General features: G+C 45.6%; 1 protein-coding gene across 1 annotated transcript in view; it reads right to left on the minus strand.

The window, feature by feature from the left end:
- The window catches only part of PDE3B (phosphodiesterase 3B), a 199,914-nt gene that overhangs the window by 94,508 nt on the left and 90,732 nt on the right, over positions 1-14,674 (minus strand). The window lies entirely within an intron of this gene.

The following is a 14,674-nucleotide window of genomic DNA, read 5'->3' on the forward strand; positions in this document are numbered from 1 at the left end:
GGAGGAGGATGGTGACGGGGATGGTCACAGGCAAAGTTGAATTCACAAGACATTTAGCCAAAATGGCAATATGCAGTGAGCAACCTAAACTTCTATATGGCTCTTTAAGTGTTACTCACCAGTCTTGCAATCTCGGATCACTACAGATATTACAGTCCAGGATCAGTAAGCAGCTAGCGGAGATAGCAGACTGTTGACTGGCTCACACTTGCTACTAGACAGACATGTTTACATGGATTGAATTACACATATACCATGCAAGGGTCAGATGAGCATAATTCACCATCCAGTTGCAGTATTCGGTACACAGTGGTTTACAAATGTGTCCACATACACCTTCCCTCAACGCGCACCAAAGTGCCCCATTTAGCACTCCATGGACCTTGCGGCCGTGCTAAAACAATAATCCAAAGTATACAAACAAAGATGAAAAATTGAGGAAAAAGTAGCAAGTCTAAGGGAAAAGTATGTAGTCCATAAAAAGGCTCAAGACCATGCATCAGTAGGCTTTATACTAATTCCTTTTGCCACAAAATAACATTCTAAACACCTTTAACACTATATGCATACTAAGAATAATAATTAGGAAAACGTAGCGAATTTGAGGAAAAAGTACACAGTACGAGAACAGCTACCTGTGGGCTGTGCCAGGGGTCTTGCACCATATGGCACAAAAAGTAGCCGTGTATGAGGACATACCTGTTCAATGTGTCAGACAAACAGGTTAGCAGAGCACGCTCCGAAATTAGGCCAGGTCGGTACACAGATATCACAGCGAGGGAGCAAGCCAAAAACTTGCCAAGGTCAAAAACCATAGTCCCTAACAGTGGGTTTGCGCGCTATGTCCAGGGCAGGCACATGGAACAATCACCTAGCACTGTTGGCTAGGGAAAACCTTGTTAGCACCAACAAAATGGTGAGCTCCTGCAGCAGACATGTGCTCGTGAGGGTATAAAATAGGGAGGGGCACTGATTAGATCTTTTGCGAACAAAATAGATAGCTAGCCTGGAGCTAACCAAGTTTACAGAGGGGATCATTGTAGGCGGCATGCAGTCATGTTTTTCGGGCGATGCTGAACTGGTATGCAGAATACTCGGTAACCTGTATGGACTGGCAAGCTCAGAGTTCAGATCTTAACCTCATTGAGAACTTTTGGGACGAACTGGAGCGACGGGTGCGGTCTAGACCGATTTGACCTACAGTGTCGCAGTCGGTCACTGTACTTAGGGCAGACTGGCAAAACATACCACCCGCTGTTGCCCAGGAACTTTTGGACAGTTTACTAAGAAGGGTGTCTGCAGTAATCACTGCACATGGTACTGACGTCAAAATCCCATTAATCTATTTGCTATAAGTGTCCAATCACTTTTGTCTACATACTGTAGTTGGTAACAAGTGCAGCTGGTTTAACATTATGCAACGAACTAGCGATTCGTTTTAACCTGCGTAGAAACTCCAGAACCTTCGAGAGTCATATCGCTGGGCTAACCTATCAAAGTGACTGACACAAGTTCATCAGAAATGTTTTGGGTGCAATATATACACAACACTGACTGACAAGTAACCAGTTTAGCTGCATCCTTCTTTATATACCAACACTAGCCAAAAACAAGGACAAATTAACATCTAAGCACCCTCTTTAGTTTTCACTTGCTGCAATAATGATCTCCACTCAGACCTTGGTAAAATAAATACACAAGTTCTGGGACTGCATTCAACCCTACAGCAGAATGTACGTCATTTGGACTAAATGCAACATTATTCGTATAATTAGTATCTATAAGACTCAACTCTTCTTCGCTACATGTTCCGGATTTCAGCCCAGCAAAAAGATCAACCTAAAGTCAACACATTACTCCAAAATTTCCAGAAACGTCGCCGGCCCCCGCAGAGAGACGGACGTGGGAGAGTCAGGGTAGAACTTGGTGTACGGTAGTTTGTGGCACAAATAGCCCCAGCATGTGGCAGATTTCCCTGCGCTGCAGGAATGAATATTATATGAACCTACAGCAGAACCAAGGGGCGAATGCTACTGGGGCTTTAATGGGTTAACAGAGAGAGGAGACGCGCTGGGGATAAAGTGAGCGGATGCCAAGCCACGTTAAATATGTAATGCTTGGTACAGGACACCACATGAAGGCAACCAGCATTATCAGTCTACAAACCAGGGGATTAAACCATATTTAACCTGGGAGATGGATGGTAGTGTACTACAAGTCCCAGCCTGCTGCTGACCACAGGCTGATCTGCAGAATAACTGGCAATTTTAAATCTTATTCAGATTACAACAGAATCTCTTCATTGACTTCTTGACCCTTTATATCTATCTATTATTTTTAATAGCGTATTCTTGGAACGGTGGTATCCGACACCTGGTGCAGCCTCATAGTTACTTTCCATAAATCTCAGAGAATTACTGGTTTTGTTATTATAACAGCAGCGGATGTGCAAAAAACACGGGAGCTCCGACACAGCAGCCGAAAGCCTAAAACCTGCATTCCCGACTTCCAAAGTGCTTTAATCCTCCGGAATATTCAGCAATACAACCATACTATGAGACTTGCAAAACAGCAATGAGAAAAATGAGAACCACCGTCACACATAAATAGAACCCACTTCCAAAAAGCAGAAAAATAATAATAGTGCAACCAGACTTTATTATTAAAGGAAACTAATGACACTGTACAATATTTCTCCGCTACTAAAAACGCTTAGTCTCCGTGGATTTTAAATAATGAATTTAAGTGCCCATATTCATTGTGATATTTTTTTTTTCCATTTTCTGGGATGTTTCAACCAATTCCTCTCTGTCCCTGCAGTGAACTCAATGGCAGGTATCCAATTAGCTGTGATAACCAGTTTTTGTGTGAAAAACCAGACTTTTACAGTGAACTGTGAAAAAAAACCCTATTCAATTAGCCGTAAAAAAAATTACAGCAATCATTTTACAAAACATACCCTGAGCAGGTGAAAAGTTGGGGAAAGTTCTTATGTTAAAAAGGTTAAAAAAAACGTCAGAATTTCGTTCGGAACCCCTGAGACGAACCCGTACCGCCAAATTATTAATTAGGAATTAGAAGTTTTTCATTATTTTAAATTGGCCAATAATGTCAGTTTTGGGGTGAAAAAAAGTGCATAGTGATGGAATTTGGGGATCAAGGTAAGGGACAGGTATATTGGGGTGCTTTTTAGGTGGGACAAGTGTTTTTAGGCTTGCAGGTGGGAGTAGTCTGTCTGTTTACACTTTTATTTTCTACCTCTTATAAAATGACCTAAATACATACTTTATGTGCCCCGAATTCAATTTGAGCACTTATTTTGTTGAAAAAAAACGTGCTTTTATAATTTTTTTTTTTTTTTAAATGCATGTAACGGCCATTTGACCTTATTTAAGTACCTCAAATATATTTAATATGAGCTATAATACACTTCTATACTGTTGTCCTGTTAGATTACCATTTTGAGAGGTACAGGCTGAGTTCCCCACTTTCACCCTGATTTTTCACTTATTTTTTTCCGCACAAGTCTCGCTTTCACACGTTTGGAATAGGATAGCTTAAAAAAAAAAAAACACTAGCACGCATACCCGCGAAAAGCCATTTTCGCGTCAATTCTTGCGCAAGAAGCAAAAAAATTGCAGCAATTTTGTGGCTATTTGGATGCTGCCCAATGTCTTTTCCAGCCCCATCCCATGAGCAACTTCTGTATCGTTCCTCACACTAAACGCACCAACAACCGCCTGTCAGCACAACGTGCAGCACAATACAATAAAGTACATCACAGGCTGAAAACGCGCCAGCATTTTATTTTTTTCAAAAAGTGACAGCGTTGATAAAATTATTAACTGCGCATTTTGCCTTTGTGCCTCAGATAAATCGTTCATTTTCGTGATCCTTAAAGCACAATTTAGACCACGAGAAACGTTGCAGGCGCAGTTATGTGAAAATGAGTGCATAGGCGTTTAATAATAAAATAAAAAAATAGGTATTAGGTATATTTTTATGCAGACATTAAATCCGTCTCTGCAGCCGATGCCAACGCGTTAGAGTAAATCAGACTGAGGAATTGTAACTTTCAAATAAGTAGAGTTTGTGTTTTGACTCTGCAGAGTTTGTGACCATGACATTTACATGGTAGCAGTAAAAAAAGAGGAAAGAAAAAATAAAATAAAACCTATTTGTGAACAAATAAATGAGGTAGATTCAGCGGTGGCAGCCTAGTTCCTTCACACATCCTCTGTGGTTTATGAGTGACATCATCAGTGACATCATCGAGTCTTTCGCTTCCTCTTGACTTTGCAGCAGGGAAGGGTTAGCAAACACCTGCACATTTTCTCTACCATTCTGAGTCTGCATCAGCACAAACAGGCGGAGCGCACGGTTTGCAGGCTGGGATGAGACCCTTTCACCCTACAGAACACAGAATATTCCAGAGATCACATGATCCTGCCACTCCTCAGCGTGGCAGGGGGAGCCCGGCCTGCCTAGCAGAGGTTAGGAAATTGGGCTTGGATAGATTAAGATCATGTTTGGTGCAGAGTGTGAATGACACCAGTTTCCTGGGTGGAATTGCTCTGCACATGCCCCTTAGACTGGCAGCATGAATTATGTACCTATGCAGACTTGCGTATTTCTGGCACATGGCCGCCTGCAGCGGGATGGAGGAGAGAAAGGGGCTTTCTATGATAGGCTGAGGACAGTAAGAGCGTATTCACATAACTGCACATATAATTTGCAGACGTCCGACATCAGGTACAAATGTACGGACAATGGCCATTTTTACCAGTACCAGTGAAACGCTAGGGATTGGCCATTTATGATAGGTATTGCATATGCACCCCAAAACACAAGATTGCCTGTTATTTTCACTTGCAGTACACTCCAGTATTTAGCTGTCAAAGTGGCACCAAACACCTGTGAAGATGAGGCCAATGCAAATGCACTTCAACGTCACCTGGGATACAGTTGTGCAAGAAGCGAAGGACAAACCCAACAATCTAAATGGGCAATTCTGGAGCTCACCGGTCAGACCCAGATATATGCCATTCATGTGTACGGGGGAATAGATTTTCACGTGCCCACGTGCTTTAGGCGTACACCTGGCTAGGAGGCTCAACGGGCTCTAGGCTGATAGCATTGTAGGGTGTGGTACGACTGGCTGACCTAACAGGCAATCCTGGGTTTTGGGATGCACCTGCAGTGCCCATTACAAAACGGCCCACGCTGGAGTTCGCATCAGAGATATATTCCACTCATTATACAGTGACAAAAGCACGAACCAAGTAACACGGATTCATATGGACAAACTGACTGTCACTATAGACAGCATTAGTGAAATGTGCAGCGGGGCATGTATGTTCTGTACTATATTGCTAGGTCCATCTGGAATGTGGATTGTCCTAAAAGCTCATTAATTTTCTAAATTACTGGCTTATTGAACAGAATAAATATGTACACACGTGTATATATATATATATATATATATATATATATATATATATTTATATATTATAAGAATTTACTTACCGATAATTCTATTTCTCGTAGTCTGTAGTGGATGCTGGGGACTCCGTCAGGACCATGGGGAATAGCGGCTCCGCAGGAGACAGGGCACAAAAGTAAAAGCTTTAGGATCAGGTGGTGTGCACTGGCTCCTCCCCCTATAACCCTCCTCCAAGCCTCAGTTAGGATACTGTGCCCGGACGAGCGTACACAATAAGGAAGGATTTTGAATCCCGGGTAAGACTCATACCAGCCACACCAATCACACTGTACAACCTGTGATCTGAACCCAGTTAACAGCATGATAACAGCGGAGCCTCTGAAAAGATGGCTCACAACAATAATAACCCGATTTTTGTAACAATAACTATGTACAAGTATTGCAGACAATCCGCACTTGGGATGGGCGCCCAGCATCCACTACGGACTACGAGAAATAGAATTATCGGTAAGTAAATTCTTATTTTCTTTGACGTCCTAAGTGGATGCTGGGGACTCAGTCAGGACCATGGGGATTATACCAAAGCTCCCAAACGGGCGGGAGAGTGCGGATGACTCTGCAGCACCGAATGAGAGAACTCCATGTCCTCCTCAGTCAGGGTGTGCCCCTGACCAAGTAGCAGCTCGGCAAAGTTGTAAAGCCGAGACCCCTCGGGCAGCCGCCCAAGATGAGCCCACCTTCCTTGTGGAATGGGCATTTACATATTTTGGCTGTGGCAGGCCTGCCACAGAATGTGCAAGCTGAATTGTACTACACATCCAACTAGCAATCGTCTGCTTAGAAGCAAGAGCACCCAGTTTGTTGGGTACATACAGGATAACAGCAAGTCAGTTTTCCTGACTCCAGCCGTCCTGGAAACCTATATTTTCAGGGCCCTGACAACTTCTAGCAACTTGGAGTCCTCCAAGTACCTAGTAGCCGCAGGTACCACAATAAGCTGGTTCAGGTGAAACACTGACACCACCTTAGGGAGAAACTGGGGACGAGTCCGCAGCTCTGCCCTGTCCGAATGGACAAACAGATATGGGCTTTTGTGAGACAAAGCCGCCAATTCTGACACTCGCCTGGCCGAGGCCAGGGCCAACAGCATGGTCACTTTCCATGTGAGATACTTCAAATCCACAGATTTGAACGGTTTAAACCAATGTGATTTGAGGAGTCCCAGAACTACGTTGAGATCCCACAGTGCCACTGGAGGCACAAAAGGGGGTTGTATATGCAGTACTCCCTTGACAAACTTCTGGACTTCAGGAACTGAAGCCAATTCTTTCTGGAAGAAAATCGACAGGGCCAAAATTTGAACCTTAATGGACCCCAATTTGAGGCCCATAGACACTCCTGTTTGCAGGAAATGCAGGAATCGACCGAGTTGAAATTTCTTCGTGGGGCCTTCCTGGCCTCACACCACGCAACATATTTTCGCCACATGTGGTGATAATGTTGTGCGGTCACCTCCTTCCTGGCTTTGACCAGGGTAGGAATGACCTCTTCCGGATGCCTTTTTCCCTTAGGATCCGGCGTTCAACCGCCATGCCGTCAAACGCAGCCGCGGTAAGTCTTGGAACAGACATGGTACTTGCTGAAGCAAGTCCCTTCTTAGCGGCAGAGGCCATGAGTCCTCTGTGAGCATCTCTTGAAGTTCCGGGTACCAAGTCCTTCTTGGCCAATCCGGAGCCTCGAGTATAGTTCTTACTCCTCTACGTCTTATAATTCTCAATACCTTGGGTATGAGAAGCAGAGGAGGGAACACATACACCGACTGGTACACCCACGGTGTTACCAGAACGTCCACAGCTATTGCCTGAAGGTCTCTTGACCTGGCGCAATACCTGTCCAGTTTTTTGTTCAGGCGGGACGCCATCATGTCCACCTTTGGTCTTTCCCAACGGTTCACAATCATGTGGAAAACTTCCCGATGAAGTCCCCACTCTCCCGGGTGGAGGTCGTGCCTGCTGAGGAAGTCTGCTTCCCAGTTGTCCACTCCCGGAATGAACACTGCTGACAGTGCTATCACATGATTTTCCGCCCAGCGAAAAATCCTTGCAGTTTTTGCCATTGCCCTCCTGCTTCTTGTGCCGCCCTGTCTGTTTACGTGGGCGACTGCCGTGATGTTGTCCCACTGGATCAATACCGGCTGACCTTGAAGCAGAGGTCTTGCTAAGCTTAGAGCATTATAAATTGCCCTTAGCTCCAGTATATTTATGTGGAGAAAAGTCTCCAGACTTGATCACAACTCCCTGGAAATTTTTTTTTTTTTTCCCTGTGTGACTGCTCCCCAGCCTCTCAGGCTGGCCTCCGTGGTCACCAGCATCCAATCCTGAATGCCGAATCTGCGGCCCTCTAGAAGATGAGCACTCTGTAACCACCACAGGAGAGACACCCTTGTCCTTGGAGATAGGGTTATCCGCTGATGCATCTGAAGATGCGATCCGGACCATTTGTCCAGCAGATCCCACTGAAAAGTTCTTGCGTGGAATCTACCGAATGGAATCGCTTCGTAATAAGCCACCATTTTTCCCAGGACTCTTGTGCAATGATGCACTGACACTTTTCCTGGTTTTAGGAGGTTCCTGACTAGCTCGGATAACTCCCTGGCTTTCTCCTCCGGGAGAAACACCTTTTTCTGGACTGTGTCCAGAATCATCCCTAGGAACAGCAGACGTGTCGTCGGAAACAACTGCGGTTTTGGAATATTTAGAATCCACCCGTGCTGTCGTAGAACTACTTGAGATAGTGCTACTCCGACCTCCAACTGTTCTCTGGACCTTGCTCTTATCAGGAGGTCGTCCATTTTCTTTGAAGAAGAATCATCATTTCGGCCATTACCTTGGTAAAGACCCGGGGTGCCGTGGACAATCCAAACGGCAGCGTCTGAAAACTGATAGTGACAGTTCTGTACCACGAACCTGAGGTACCCTTGGTGAGAAGGGCAAATTGGGACATGGAGGTAAGCATCCCTGATGTCCCGGGACACCATATAGTCCCCTTCTTCCTGGTTCGCTATCACTGCTCTGAGTGACTCCATCTTGATTTGAACCTTTGTAAGTGTTCAAATATTTCAGATTTAGAATAGGTCTCACCGAGCCTTCTGGCTTCAGTACCACAATATAGTGTGGAATAATACCCCTTTCCTTGTTGTAGGAGGGGTACTTTGATTATCACCTGCTGGGAATACAGCTTGTGAATTGTTTCCAATACTGCCTCCCTGTCGGAGGGAGACGTTGGTAAAGCAGACTTCAGGAACCTGCGAGGGGGAAACGTCTCGACTTTCCAATCTGTACCCCTGGGATACTACTTGTAGGATCTAGGGGTCCTGTACGGCCCCAGCGTCATGCTGAGAACATGGCAGAAGCGGTGGAGGGCTTCTGTTCCTGGGAATGGGCTGCCTGCTGCAGTCTTCTTCCCTTTCCTCTATCCCTGGGCAGATATGACTCTTATGGGGACGAAAGGACTGAGGCTGAAAAGACGGTGTCTTTTTCTGCAGAGATGTGACTTAGGGTAAAAACGGTGGATTTTCCAGCAGTTGCCGTGGCCACCAGGTCCGATGGACCGACCCCAAATAACTCCTCCCCTTTATACGGCAATACATCTTTGTGCCGTTTGGAATCTGCATCACCTGACCACTGTCGTGTCCATAAACATCTTCTGGCAGATATGGACATCGCACTTACTCTTGATGCCAGAGTGCAAATATCCCTCTGTGCATCTCGCATATATAGAAATGCATCCTTTAAATGCTCTATAGTCAATAAAATACTGTCCCTGTCAAGGGTATCAATATTTTTAGTCAGGGAAACCGACCAAGCCACCCCAGCTCTGCACATCCAGGCTGAGGCGATCGCTGGTCGCAGTATAACACCAGTATGTGTGTATATACTTCTTAGGATATTTTCCAGCCTCCTATCAGTTGGCTCCTTGAGGACGGCCCTATCTGGAGACGGTACCGCCACTTGTTTTGATAAGCGTGTGAGCGCCTTATCCACCCTAAGGGGTGTTTCCCAACGCGCCCTAACTTCTGGCGGGAAAGGGTATACCGCCAATAATTTTCTATCGGGGGAAACCCACGCATCATCACACACTTCATTTAATTTATCTGATTCAGGAAAAACTACAGGTAGTTTTTTCACACCCCACATAATACCCTTTTTTGTGGTACTTGTAGTATCAGAAAATATGTAACACCTCCTTCATTGCCCTTAACAAGTAACGTGTGGCCCTAAAGGAAAATACGTTTGTTTCTTCACCGTCGACACTGAAATCAGTGTCCGTGTCTGTCGACCGACTGAGGTAAATGGGTGTTTTAAAGCCCCTGACGGTGTTTGAGACGCCTGGACAGGTACTAATTTGTTTGCCGGCCGTCTCATGTCGTCAACCGACCTTGCAGCGTGTTGACATTATCACGTAATTCCCTAAGTAAGCCATCCATTCCGGTGTCGACTCCCTAGAGAGTGACATCACCATTACAGGCAATTGCTCCGCCTCCTCACCAACATCGTCCTCATACATGTCAACACACACGTACCGACACACAGCACACGCACAGGGAATGCTCTGATAGAGGACAGGACCCCACTAGCCCTTTGGGGAGACAGAGGGAGAGTTTGCCAGCACACACCAAAAACGCTATAATTATACAGGGACAACCTTTATATAAGTGTTTTTCCCTTATAGCATTTTAATATATATAGTCATATCGCCAAATCAGTGCCCCCTCTCTGTTTTAACCCTGTTTCTGTAGTGCAGTGCAGGGGAGAGCCTGGGAGCCTTCCCACCAGCATTTCTGTGAGGGAAAATGGCGCTGTGTGCTGAGGAGAATAGGCCCCGCCCCCTTTTCGGCGGGCTTCTTCTCCCGTTTTTCTGAGACCTGGCAGGGGTTAAATACATCCCTATAGCCCCCAGGGGCTATATTTGATGTATTTTTAGCCAGAATAAGGTACTATCATTGCTGCCCAGGGCGCCCCCCCCAGCGCCCTGCACCCTCAGTGACCGCTGCTATGAAGTGTGCTGACAACAATGGCGCACAGCTGCAGTGCTGTGCGCTACCTTATGAAGACTGAAAAGTCTTCTGCCGCCGGTTTCTGGACCTCTTCACTTTTCGGCATCTGCAAGGGGGTCGGCGGCGCGGCTCCGGGACGAACCCCAGGGTGAGACCTGTGTTCCGACTCCCTCTGGAGCTAATGGTGTCCAGTAGCCTAAGAAGCCAATCCATCCTGCACGCAGGTGAGTTCACTTCTTCTCCCCTAAGTCCCTCGTAGCAGTGAGCCTGTTGCCAGCAGGACTCACTGAAAATAAAAAACCTAACAAAACTTTTACTCTAAGCAGCTCTTTAGGAGAGCCACCTAGATTGCACCCTTCTCGGCCGGGCACAAAAATCTAACTGAGGCTTGGAGGAGGGTCATAGGGGGAGGAGCCAGTGCACACCACCTGATCTTAAAGCTTTTACTTTTGTGCCCTGTCTCCTGTGGAGCCGCTATTCCCCATGGTCCTGACGGAGTCCCCAGCATCCACTTAGGACGTCAGAGAAATATAGAGTATAAACTACAAAATCGCACGTGTTTTGGTGACATTTAGCAAACCCTATCCCTCCGGACATTCTGTACACACAGCGCTTCACAGAGAAACTTTCAGTCCCTGCCCCAGTGGAGCTTACGCTCTATTTTCCCACGGACATACCTATATATGCTAGGGTTAATATTTTGTTTGCCAGATGACAATGAACCTATGAGTGAGAGAAATGGATAATTGTACTCAAATATATGCACAATGTGACTAGGCACACATACTGTATATACATAGACACATTTTAAGACGTTAGATACACTTAAATGAACCATGGTACAATCATGTTTTCAGATGGATCAGTTATTGAGTGGAGTCCACAATAAGTTGCTTCAATTGATTTAAAAATAAACGCTTATCTGTCGTCCCACGGTGGGTTACTTCAATTTCTAGACAAAAGCTTCATCACGAAGATCAAAGAGCAGTCAGAATTAATCAGACAAAAACCTTATGGAAAAAGTACAAATCATGTGAAGGATATAACAAGATCTCAAAGAATTTGAAGACTTTAAGATCCACTTGTGAGAACAGACTCACAGCGTTATTGTAGAGTGAATCTTGCATCATTATACTGAAAATGAAAGCATTAAAAATATGAGGTGTGTAACAAAGCGCTGAGGATGTGTTTGTATACATCACAATGCCAGTATAGTCACGTATAGCAGCAGGGCCATATATAAACCCAGAAACGTACTGCCCTCTACATACTCTATACCACTCTATATATAGAACTCAATGCTCTTCATTCCCGCTCCTACCGTATTCCCACCGCCCTATATACTCGCTCCCACCGTATTCCCACCGCCCTATATACTCGCTCCCACCGTATTCCCACCGCCCTATATACTCGCTCCCACCGTATTCCCACCGCCCTATATACTCGCTCCCACCGTATTCCCACAGCCCTATATACTCGCTCCCACCATATTACCACCGCCCTATATACTCGCTCCCACCGTATTCCCACCACCCTATATACTCGCTCCCACCATATTTCCACCGCCCTATATACTCGCTCCCACCGTATTCCCACCACCCGATATTCTCGCTCCCTCCGTATTCCCACCACCCTATATACTCGCTACCACCATATTCCCACCGCCCTATATACTCACTCCCACCGTATTCCCACCACCCTATATACTCGCTCCCACCGTAATTCCCACCACCCTATATACTCGCTCCCACCGTATTCCCACCACCCTATATACTCGCTCCCACCGTAATTCCCACCACCCTATATACTCGCTCCCACCGTATTCCCACCACCCTATATACTCGCTCCCACCGTATTCCCACCACCCTATATACTCGCTCCCACCGTATCCCCACCACCCTATATACTCGCTCCCACCGTATCCACACCACCCTATATATACTCGCTCCCACCATATCCACACCACCCTATATACTCGCTCCCACCATATCCACACCACCCTATATACTCGCTCCCACCGTATTCACACCACCCTATATACTCGCTCCCACCGTATTCACACCACCCTTTATACTCGCTCCCACCATTTTCACACCACCCTATATACTCGCTCCCACCATTTTCACACCACCCTATATACTCGCTCCCACTGTATTTACAGCACCCTATATACTCACTCCCACTATATTTACAGTATATACTCTTTCACACTGTATTGGCAGCACCCTATATACTGGATCCCAGTGTAGTTACAGCTCCCTATATACTCGCTCCCACTGTATTTATAGCATCTATAGTACTGACACTATTTACAGCATTGTATATACTTGCTCCCACTGTATTTACAGCATTGTATATACTCGCTCCCACTGTATTTACAGCATTGTATATACTCGCTCCCCCTGTATTTACAGCATTGTATATACTCGCTCCCCCTGTATTTACAGCATTGTATATACTCGCTCCCCCTGTATTTACAGCCCCCTACAAGTTGGTTGTGATTTGTGTCATACTACTGAACCCAGGCTGCAGGAAGTGTGCGCGTTGTATCTGCAGATCTAGAACCCACACGACACTATTTCTTTACACCTAGTCACACTTTGCCTTTAGTTATTACACTACACCACCAAGATATTGTCTGACGAAAGCCTTATTAGCTCCGCCTACTGCGGCATCACTGTGCTGCATTACGCTGCAATGGTTCCAGGTCGCAGTTATTACACTGGGACCCTGCAACAAACCCGCATCTGAGGCAGTCTATGCACCCCCGGGGCAGGGCTATAACGCCTCTATTACAGCTTAATAGCAACTCGGGCCCACTGCCTGACATCAGATACCCCTGTATTACGTAGTCACAGGCCCTAGGGGAAAGATCGCCACAACTACGGTAAGGCCAGTGCGGGATGCACATATATGAACAGATGTACTCATCCTTCCAATGTCCCATCTACGTTATTCAGATCCGCTTCAATTCTCTGCTATTGCAGATTAGGCATAAGAGAGAGAGAGAGAGAGAGAGAGAGAGAGAGAGAGAGAGAGAGAGAGAGAGAGAGAGAGAGAGAGAGAGAGAGAGAGAGAGAGAGAGAGAGAGAGAGAGAGTGTTGCACATCCAATTACAAACATCATGAGAGGTGCTATCATGCTGAGACTTCTAGTTCCACACAGAAAGAAGAAATTGCAGATGCACGCTCCATAGTACTAAGCGCTGCTAATCAGAATAATTATAATGAACTCTGCAATCTAACAGAGCAAAATCAGGGTGCTTGTCATTATTTTTTTGGCCAAAAATTATCGGCCCACCAACCAACGTCCAGGGGACCTCACTTGGTGGGTCCCTAACACTAAGGTTGAAGTCTGGGGCGCGGGACCCCAGCAAGCCAACCGTCCCAAAAGCCCCAGACCGATATTTTTTGGGCATAAAGTAAACGTATGCCAAGCACCTCCATTTTACTCTATGTTAAATAACAAAGTCCATTACAATTATTCTCATTAGCAGTGCTTGGTACTATGGAGTGTGCATCTGCATTTTTACCTTTCTATATAAGCATAAAATAAATGACAGTACTGTGCAACCCGCTGGCAAAGTGCCTTAAACGTACCCGCATATACCGATCAAATGCACAAGAATGCTGTCCTCAAAAATTCTGCAAAAGTACCTCAAACCAGCAAAGTCTATGGCTTTACTGTGCAAAACACCTCATGCCTCTAAAAATCTCTCCAGTGATATCTATAACATACATAAATGTGTAACGCCACATCAGCTTCAAAGGTAGCCCGAAAGCTTCAGAACGTAGAGCCGCTGGAATTAAACAAGACCCAATGAAGCAAGAGCTTCAGATGCAACGGTCCGTACAGGGGAAGCCCCTTTAAATAATGTTATTCCAGATAGAGGCGATTGCTGGTTTGTTTAGGAGGCTCTGACCGTCAGGAGATATAAAACCCCAACAGCCGTTTCATTCAGGAGCTCGTTATAAAGACACACCGTGATGGTGAGTGGTGCGTTTAAATCCGACAGACCAGTAAATTAGACTGAAGTCTTATGGGAAGTTACAAGGCATCTCTGTAATACCAGGCTTGATTGCTCAAAAAGAATTTAGCCTCAAGTCATTCATAAATCCAGCCTTTGTGCACGGTGCCAAAATATGTTGCCAGCGAACAAACTGACATGTAACCAC

Source organism: Pseudophryne corroboree, chromosome 11, assembly GCF_028390025.1.
Source record: "Pseudophryne corroboree isolate aPseCor3 chromosome 11, aPseCor3.hap2, whole genome shotgun sequence".
NCBI lineage: Eukaryota > Metazoa > Chordata > Amphibia > Anura > Myobatrachidae > Pseudophryne > Pseudophryne corroboree.